We start from the raw sequence: 10519 nt of genomic DNA, 5'->3' as shown, positions 1-10519 counted from the left end.
TCTGCCCTTACCAATAAATCTCTCAAGTTTTTAGTTTTTTTATAAGCCACTATAGGTATATTTTTAAAATCCTCAACTTGGGGATTACAGTCTCTGAGTATGTGCCAGTGCTTATTTATAATGTGTGATATTTTTGATCCTAGAGAGTTGTATTGGGTTACAAATATCATTCTGTTTTCTTTTGTCTTATTTTTTATGCTGTTATCTTCCTTATTTTTAAAGTACTTTAATTGTTTTGTGATTAATTCTTCTGGGTACCCTCTTCTTTTAAATTTTTCTGCCATTTCAATTAATCTTATGTCACATTTCTTTTCATCCGTCACTATTCTTTTTACTCTTTTAAATTTTTACTACTTTGAAGCCTTGAAAGTACTTGCATCTACAGAGGATTAAGCAAACAAAATGGCAGACAAAAATGCTGAAAAGACAATTGAAGTGGTTCCTAAAACATTTGCATACGGTGAGGAATCAGCTCAACAGGTATATGCTACAGTATCAGGTAACAGAGACTTTTTACAAATTACATCTGGGGAAGCAACAAGCAGAAACTTTGAAAAAAACAGCAAGAGGAGAATGATTTTAGAATTACATGCCATCACATTGAGTGAATATCATAAAGTCCAAAGGATACCTAGAGGATTGAGGATGTCTACCTGCCCAACACTTTTTTCAGACAGAAAAGATTATTGCGAAAAATTTGAAAGTATTCTCAACAAATGCTCATATGATTTAATTACATGGACTGTAGAATATGCACAAAGAGAAATCAACAAATACAAAGAAATCATAAATGAACAGAAAGAACAACTCATACACAATATATCTCTGGATGAATATAACAAATTAATTAAAGAGGTGGAAAAATCAACACAAGATTACCGGAAACAACTGGAGAGCCGCAAAAGATCCAAGTTCATACGAGATGAGCAGTATTATTCATCCGGTAACGTTTATAAGTGGCGACAGAGAAGCAGTAATCAAAGACCCCCAACGCAGAAACCAGAGAACGAAGGAGAGAAGCAAGAAAATGCCCGGCTCAGGATGACATCAGCGGTAGTGGTTCAGAATCGTCTGCCGTTTTTTTAACCGAGGATTCAGACGTAGATCACACCGCGCCGGGCACAAGCATCGGAAGAGGCGCATACCATTCAACGTCACAACCGGAGCGCCAGAGAGCCCGGCGGACGAGAGGATACCAGCGGGGGCAATACCGCTATTGAGCAGCGGAGTGGAGCCACAAGACACATCGGAGGAAGCAGGCAAAGTTAGATGGCAGGCAGAACATCCACGACAAAATGAAAATGTTGGGAAAACGGAACTCGGAAACCCAAGGTACCTGACTCTGACCACCAACAGGGAACAAACAAGACACAGTAAGAATACAACATATGAAAATGCAGCACATATGGATAAAGTAAATGTACCTAAACATACGGTGTATAGACATTTAAAAGATACAACTCACCAAAGAAATGATGGACAAAATAATGAAACAAATAATGTAATCAAAGACTCTCAATATTGTATAAGTTTAAACACTCACAATGGTAATAAGAGCACTAGCACGGAAAATATTTTGTTGAATGTTAATAATGATGCAAGCATTGTAAATGAAAGCACTTTAGAAAGTAATGCTGCAAAGAATATATGCACTTTAGAATTGGATAACACTTTGGTTAATAATGAAGCAAGCATTGCAAATGAAAGCACTTTAATAAGTAAAGCTACAGAGAACAAAAGCACTTTAGAAATGGATAACACTTTAGTTAACTACACAGTTAATGACACTAGCACTTTAAACAAGAAAAGCACTGTTAATTTGAAAAGCACTTTAACAAGGAACACTACTCAAGATCAAGGTACTTACAAGTTGAATGAGACACACACTAGTTCAAATGTTAACACTATGGTTATTAGCAATGTTGAATTGCACCACAATATAGAAGCTACAGAGGATGATTTGGTTCACAATATCTCTAACTATACCTTATCAGAAATAGAATACACAATCTTAAATAAAGGTTTATCATACTGCTTACCTAACATACATGATGAATTTATCATAGAACAAGACTTAGGGCTCCATGTACTAAGCTGTCTGCGAGGTCTTTGTGACTATTTTCGTCTAAATTTCTGCGTGCGGATCAATAACCGTATGTACTATCCCACGAATCCATTGAAAACCTTATATTAAAATACGGCGAGCGAACTTGCCCGCAAATCTTGAATTCTCGTCTTTTTTGTAGCTAGAAAATACTCGCTCGACATAAATCTCGCACAAAACAGGAATTACTAAACTATCTATTTCTATGCTCGTGAATTTCTCCGCACCTACCTCGTTAAAAATCCCTCGCCAGCTAATAGGTGGCGAGCACCATAATAAACAATAGGGTCTATCAGATCAACGCCTACAACTGATTTAAAAGAGGTGTACAATTGAATGGTTACTCACTTTTGATCCTGTTAGCCATTATGGAGACACTTCTTCAACTTTATATTGTTCGTCTGATGCAAATGAGGGGTAGAAGGCAAATTCGTCAACCTGATGCCCCAAATCCGGTTCGAAGAAGGCGATTACGAGTACAGCGGGTATTCCTTCCTCGGGTTCCTTTAGATGCCCTTTCCGATCGAGAGGTTATTCAAAGGTTCCGTCTGGATCGACATTCAATATTGTCTTTATATGCTCAAATAGCACATTTTCTAGAGCCTGTGACGGCTCGTTCAAGGGCCATTCCCAGAATACTAAAGTTTCTTGCTGCCTTGCACTTTTTTGCCACCGGATCATTTCAGGCAGTGTCCAGCGTCATCATTGGTTTCAGTAAGTCTGCCTTTTCTCGTCATCTTTCCAAAGTTATCGATGCACTCATGCATATATTCCCCGAATATGTTTGTCTACCATCTACCACAGAAGAGTGGCAATCGATAAAGTCGCAATTCTACAGTGTGGCTGGAATGCCAAATGTTCTTGGGGCAATAGACTGTACCCATATTGCAGTTCGACCGCCATGGTTACGGGAGGAGATTTACCGCAACCGAAAGTCCTGCCATTCCTTGAATGTACAGATGGTTTGTGACCCCAAAATGAGAATTATCAGCGTGAGATCAAATTACCCTGGCTCCTGCCATGACGCTTATATCCTGTGGCAGACTGGACTGTACCAAAAATTCGAAAATGGGGAAATGCCAGAGGGATGGTTATTAGGTAAGCTTGAATTGAACTCAACCAAAATTTTTAAAGGTTTTTTAAAGAGCATGTAATTTTAAACGACTTTCAAATTGACTTTTTATTCTTTTTATATCAATTGTTGAAAATCATATCTAGATATATGCTAAATAGCTGCCGATTGGTTGATGCACCTAGAGGCCTTGTTTGATTGGCTCACATTTGTGCATTGATATTTTTTCAACAAAGGATATATAAATAAATTTTGAAAAAAAAACACATTATATAATTAAATTTTTAATTTGTTACTATAAATTTATACTAATTTGACGCTAGCCTCAATAACTAATAAAAATTATTTTGTCTTTTTGGAATGACTTACATCAATATTTTTTTTTTTTAATTACAGGGGATGCCGGTTACCCTTGTTATGAATGGCTTCTGACACCCTATAATAACCCCCAACTCCGGAAACATATTCGTTTTAATGAAGCACACAAGAGCACAAGGGGTGTCATCGAAAGGACTTTTGGATTATTGAAAATGAGGTTCCGATGTCTGGACAGATCTGGCGGTGCAATGCAGTATTCTACAGAAAAAGTAGCAAGAATCATCTTAGTTTGCTGTGTCTTGCATAATATTGCCACCAAAAGAGGATGCCCCGTTGATGACGATATTGCCATGCCTTTTAATGATTTTCCAGAAGAAATTTTCAGAGAAAACACCAATAGACGTGGCATGGCCACAAGGGATATGGTTTCTGACCAATATTTCGAAGATTGATCTTTCTCTAACAATTTGTTCATCTTATGTAAATTGTGTTCTGCATTTTTTTTGTTTTTTCAAATAAAATTTGTGTGCAACATCGTCATATTGTTATTTCTTTGTAGCCCTTTTTCTAAACAAACCTTATTTTCATTGTTCACACCCCAAAAATAAATGAAACAGAATTTTTTTTAAATGAAAATAATATAACAATTTATTTTAAGTTCAAAAGGCAACAAGAATAAGAATTATAACTATTTCTATCCTAATACAACTAATATATTTACATAACTAAAAAAGTTCAACATTTATCTATTCAAAAGGTTACATATTAGACTTACTATTCTACATTTAACCAGTGATTTTGTTACATAGTAATTGTATCAAATATAAATGAATCACAAAATTTGAGAATATATATATTGGTAGTGTTATCTGTGGTCAATGACCTAGGATATAGTGATGTACTAAAAAAAAGATTATCCATGACGATATATTTATATCGTCATTGTTCATTCCTCATGCAAAATTTATCGTTCCAACAGAAATTTAATATAATAATGGTTATTAATGGTTAGTCGGATCAACAATATTATTCATGTTACATTGTATTAGAAAAATAAAGATTCAACAAAAAATAATGCTACATTGTAAAAATTGTCATGCGTCAATTTGATTGACAAGTATAGTTGTGACGTCAGATACTAACATGTCGCTAACGGAGCCTTTCACAGCTGGAGAAATAGTCATTCTGGTATATGCAATGGAACGATATTTTCCTCATCGTATGGGAGGAGTTCGATTGGTAAAGCAGGACAGTCGTGATCATATTATATACGAAATGATAAGAAGGATGTATAGAGTATCAAAGATAAAAAGGACAAGACGTCAATGCCTAAGAAAGTACAGCGATTTGAGGCGTAGGGAAACTAATTATTACAATTCAATTAAACGACTAATAAGAAACTGTAAGTATAAATGTTTAGTGTTACTTATAGTAAGTTTCAATTTTAATAGTTATTGATAGTAAGTCCAATAACTGCGTCATCTTTTACCTTTCACCATTGATTGATTTGCAATAATAGTAGGAACAAGGGACAACACATTTGACTTTCAGTATTCCGTTAAAACTTTTCTATCTGAACATTGAAAGACAAAAATTATGTTCATTGTTCCTTTAGCTTTAATAGACTGTTATTTATAGTATCTTATTTTTTTATAAAGCTATTCACCTTTAAGTAAGCTATATACTTGTTGATTAAACTAGAATGTACTGTCTAATAATCCTTTAATTAATAGAAATCTCAAAATCCAATTTTACATTGATAGTAGCATTCGATAATCGATTTAATCATATATTTTTATTATTATTAAGACAGAAAATGTTTGTTTTTAGTATATCTTCAACTTGCATATATGAAATGAAAATTAACATCTATAAATCATTACAACTATAAAAATAAAGTCAATTTTTACAAACAGATATGAAAAATCAAAATCAAAAACTCAAAAAATTCCACGTTATTTAAGAGAAATAAGGATTGAAACGCCAAATAGTGGGATCACTTCACCACCCCTTCCTTTGACACTTATGGACATACCAATGACTCCTAAAAATAACAGAGCAGTGAAAAAAATGGCTGTCAACACTCAAAAAGGTACATAACTATAGAACAGCGTTAACAAGGTTTTATAAATTGTAAATAAAATAATTAATAATTAAAAAAAAAATTATGTTTAATAATCTAATGCACATTTAGATATCCCTGGATGTTCTTATGAAGAAATTCCATCCTTTGAAAAAGAACCAAATTATTATTTTGATCTTGAGGTCGATGAGCCATGCACAAAAGATGATGATACTAATCTTGGAAGAGGTATTAGAATTTTTGTTTTTTAGGGAAGTGAAATATAGAAAAAATAATGTAATTTTAATTTTAATTTTTTATATATTTATAAAAAGGTCAACCTTTGGACAAAGCGGTACAAGTTGAAATAGAATTGGATGGCATGGTATACGCAACAAGTAATGATATTGGACAAAACATGTTTCCTCCTAAAAAAAATCTGATAGACAAAGGTATTTTATTTAGTTACCTTTGTCAAAAATAGAATAATTGTAAAAACAATAAATTAAAAATTAAAAATTTTATTTATTTATTTTACTTTAGCCTCTGGTTCAAGCGATGCTTACACATTAGAGGAAAACATTGTGCAGACAGAAAATGATATGGATATCATACCTCCCAAAGAAAATGAAGGTATATACAGATATCAATATATTATTTATATTTTGTTATGTGATTAATATGTGAATTTAATTTATTTTTATTTATTTTAAGGTATAGAAGTTTTTGAAGAAAAAATCGATGAAAACACACACAAATTTTTTTGGATGATAACTTCAAAATTAAATTGGCAAAAATTAGGTCTACAATGGGAATGTTGATGGAGCAAGTTGATTTTTTGTACAAGAAATATGGCATTTAGTATTTTTTTTTTTAAATAAATCTTTTAAAGCACTTTCTATTGTTTTGAAAAAAAAATTACAAATTTAGAAACATCCAAAAAAAAAGGGATGATGAGTGTTTGTTATAAAAATCGAAATTTTTGTTCTTTTTTTTTACCATTTCATAAAAAAAAAATATATTGTAAGCAATAAAAAAAAATTTCAATGAAAAAAAATTTGGATTCATTCTTTTTTCAAAAATTTTAATAAAAAACACCAAAAATTATTTTTAAAAATATTAGTGCAACTCGAAAATATAAATATATTTTGAACAAAAATATAAAACAAATCAAAAAGTGCAACATCAAAAACAGTATAAACTCAAGTTATTAATTCAATTAATAAAGATGTCTATCACTACTGTCCTGGCCTATTTGGTTCAGAAGGACCCTGTCTTTCACGAATAATGGACAGGAGAGAATTCATTGTTTGTTCTGCGAGGCGTAATGAACGGTTTATCTGTTCGTTGTGCTCCTCGTCCATTCGCCTCTGCCAATCAAACCTCTCTCTGTCTAACTGCAATTGTCTTTCTGCTAATGATGCACTTCGGTCCAGGTGTGCGATTAAAACATTCTGTAACTCTCTATGATCCACCCTATATTGTCTAGCAAGAGAGATCATTTCATTGAGACAGACATCATCCACTTCTTCAATTTCATTGTTGCCAGGTACCACAGGTCTTTCATTAGATTGTGTTTCTGCTGGCTCTACATTTCCTTGAATTGTTTGTTCTTGTACTTCTGCTTCATCAGGGACAGGTTCATGGATCTCCATTGGTTGTGCATCCATGACATCATCCAACAAATCTGGGGTCTCACTTCCATGATCCCTGGATTGAAGTTCCTCCTCCTCAGGTCTTTCTGGTTGTACAGCAACCAGGTTTAAGATGACCTCCCTCGATGACTCCGCTGGATCTGTGAAAATAAAAAATAAAAAAATAAATATATATGAATATATTAAGATTTTAATATCTATATTAAAATATAATGTAGATATATAAATATATATATTTAAAAAAAAAATATATATATATATATATATATCTATATATATATATATATATATATATATATATATATATATTTTATAAAAAAATTTAAATTTTTTTTTAACGATTTTTGTTCATAAAAAAATAAAATACTAACAAAATATTTAGTAGCAGCTGTGAATATGTACTATGGAAAAAAAGGCAGCACTCACATGTCATTTGTAACTAAAATTCAGCTGTTCATAACACAAAATTAAATAATCTTTTTTTTTTTTTTTTAGAAAATTTAATGAAGCTTTTGTATTATTGAAGTAGTAAAGATTGATCTTTCTCTAACAATTTGTTCATCTTATGTAAATTGTGTTCTGCATTTTTTTTTTGTTTTTTCAAATAAAATTTGTGTGCAACATCGTCATATTGTTATTTCTTTGTAGCCCTTTTTCTAAACAAACCTTATTTTCATTGTTCACACCCCAAAAATAAATGAAACAGAATTTTTTTTTAAATGAAAATAATATAACAATTTATTTTAAGTTCAAAAGGCAACAAGAATAAGAATTATAACTATTTCTATCCTAATACAACTAATATATTTACATAACTAAAAAAGTTCAACATTTATCTATTCAAAAGGTTACATATTAGACTTACTATTCTACATTTAACCAGTGATTTTGTTACATAGTAATTGTATCAAATATAAATGAATCACAAAATTTGAGAATATATATATTGGTAGTGTTATCTGTGGTCAATGACCTAGGATATAGTGATGTACTAAAAAAAAGATTATCCATGACGATATATTTATATCGTCATTGTTCATTCCTCATGCAAAATTTATCGTTCCAACAGAAATTTAATATAATATTGGTTATTAATGGTTAGTCGGATCAACAATATTATTCATGTTACATTGTATTAGAAAAATAAAGATTCAACAAAAAATAATGCTACATTGTAAAAATTGTCATGCGTCAATTTGATTGACAAGTATAGTTGTGACGTCAGATACTAACATGTCGCTAACGGAGCCTTTCACAGCTGGAGAAATAGTCATTCTGGTATATGCAATGGAACGATATTTTCCTCATCGTATGGGAGGAGTTCGATTGGTAAAGCAGGACAGTCGTGATCATATTATATACGAAATGATAAGAAGGATGTATAGAGTATCAAAGATAAAAAGGACAAGACGTCAATGCCTAAGAAAGTACAGCGATTTGAGGCGTAGGGAAACTAATTATTACAATTCAATTAAACGACTAATAAGAAACTGTAAGTATAAATGTTTAGTGTTACTTATAGTAAGTTTCAATTTTAATAGTTATTGATAGTAAGTCCAATAACTGCGTCATCTTTTACCTTTCACCATTGATTGATTTGCAATAATAGTAGGAACAAGGGACAACACATTTGACTTTCAGTATTCCGTTAAAACTTTTCTATCTGAACATTGAAAGACAAAAATTATGTTCATTGTTCCTTTAGCTTTAATAGACTGTTATTTATAGTATCTTATTTTTTTTATAAAGCTATTCACCTTTAAGTAAGCTATATACTTGTTGATTAAACTAGAATGTACTGTCTAATAATCCTTTAATTAATAGAAATCTCAAAATCCAATTTTACATTGATAGTAGCATTCGATAATCGATTTAATCATATATTTTTATTATTATTAAGACAGAAAATGTTTGTTTTTAGTATATCTTCAACTTGCATATATGAAATGAAAATTAACATCTATAAATCATTACAACTATAAAAATAAAGTCAATTTTTACAAACAGATATGAAAAATCAAAATCAAAAACTCAAAAAATTCCACGTTATTTAAGAGAAATAAGGATTGAAACGCCAAATAGTGGGATCACTTCACCACCCCTTCCTTTGACACTTATGGACATACCAATGACTCCTAAAAATAACAGAGCAGTGAAAAAAATGGCTGTCAACACTCAAAAAGGTACATAACTATAGAACAGCGTTAACAAGGTTTTATAAATTGTAAATAAAATAATTAATAATTAAAAAAAAAATTATGTTTAATAATCTAATGCACATTTAGATATCCCTGGATGTTCTTATGAAGAAATTCCATCCTTTGAAAAAGAACCAAATTATTATTTTGATCTTGAGGTCGATGAGCCATGCACAAAAGATGATGATACTAATCTTGGAAGAGGTATTAGAATTTTTGTTTTTTAGGGAAGTGAAATATAGAAAAAATAATGTAATTTTAATTTTAATTTTTTATATATTTATAAAAAGGTCAACCTTTGGACAAAGCGGTACAAGTTGAAATAGAATTGGATGGCATGGTATACGCAACAAGTAATGATATTCCCTCCCCATTCCTCTAAATGTTTGCAGCCCAATCTGACGCTAATTTATCTCTCTCCTTTAGTCTGATTTTTAAACATATCTACCCAAGCCTTGCAAGAAAATACAGAACTTATCTCAGCTGTGCCCCTGCTTTGCAAAAAGTCTGATTTTTAAACATATCTACCCAAGCCTTGCAAGAAAATACAGAACTTATCTCAGCTGTGCCCCTGCTTTGCAAAAAGTCTGATTTTTAAACATATCTACCCAAGCCTTGCAAGAAAATACAGAACTTATCTCAGCTGTGCCCCTGCTTTGCAAAAAGTCTGATTTTTAAACATATCTACCCAAGCCTTGCAAGAAAATACAGAACTTATCTCAGCTGTGCCCCTGCTTTGCAAAAAGTCTGATTTTTAAACATATCTACCCAAGCCTTGCAAGAAAATACAGAACTTATCTCAGCTGTGCCCCTGCTTTGCAAAAAGTCTGATTTTTAAACATATCTACCCAAGCCTTGCAAGAAAATACAGAACTTATCTCAGCTGTGCCCCTGCTTTGCAAAAAGTCTGATTTTTAAACATATCTACCCAAGCCTTGCAAGAAAATACAGAACTTATCTCAGCTGTGCCCCTGCTTTGCAAAAAGGTAGATCCTGCAAGATAGTTATATCATTATATTTAACCTACCCTGTTATTTTCTGATGTGTGTATTGTTATATGTATTGGCTATTTATTGTTTTGTTTTTATGATTTAAAATGCATATTTTATT

The 10519-nt window shown here is 31.7% G+C and overlaps 1 long non-coding RNA gene across 1 annotated transcript; it reads left to right on the top strand.

Annotated features, from left to right (window-relative positions):
• Positions 1 to 9322: 9322 nt before the first annotated feature.
• Positions 9323 to 9717, top strand: LOC128651960 (uncharacterized). Its single transcript, XR_008401228.1, has 3 exons — positions 9323 to 9394; positions 9497 to 9613; positions 9700 to 9717. It is a non-coding gene; the product is annotated as an uncharacterized LOC128651960 (long non-coding RNA).
• Positions 9718 to 10519: the final 802 nt, after the last annotated feature.

The sequence above is a fragment of the Bombina bombina genome, chromosome 3 (assembly GCF_027579735.1).
Source record: "Bombina bombina isolate aBomBom1 chromosome 3, aBomBom1.pri, whole genome shotgun sequence".
Classification (NCBI taxonomy): Eukaryota; Metazoa; Chordata; class Amphibia; order Anura; family Bombinatoridae; genus Bombina; species Bombina bombina.
This window is presented reverse-complemented; position numbering and strand designations above follow the sequence as displayed.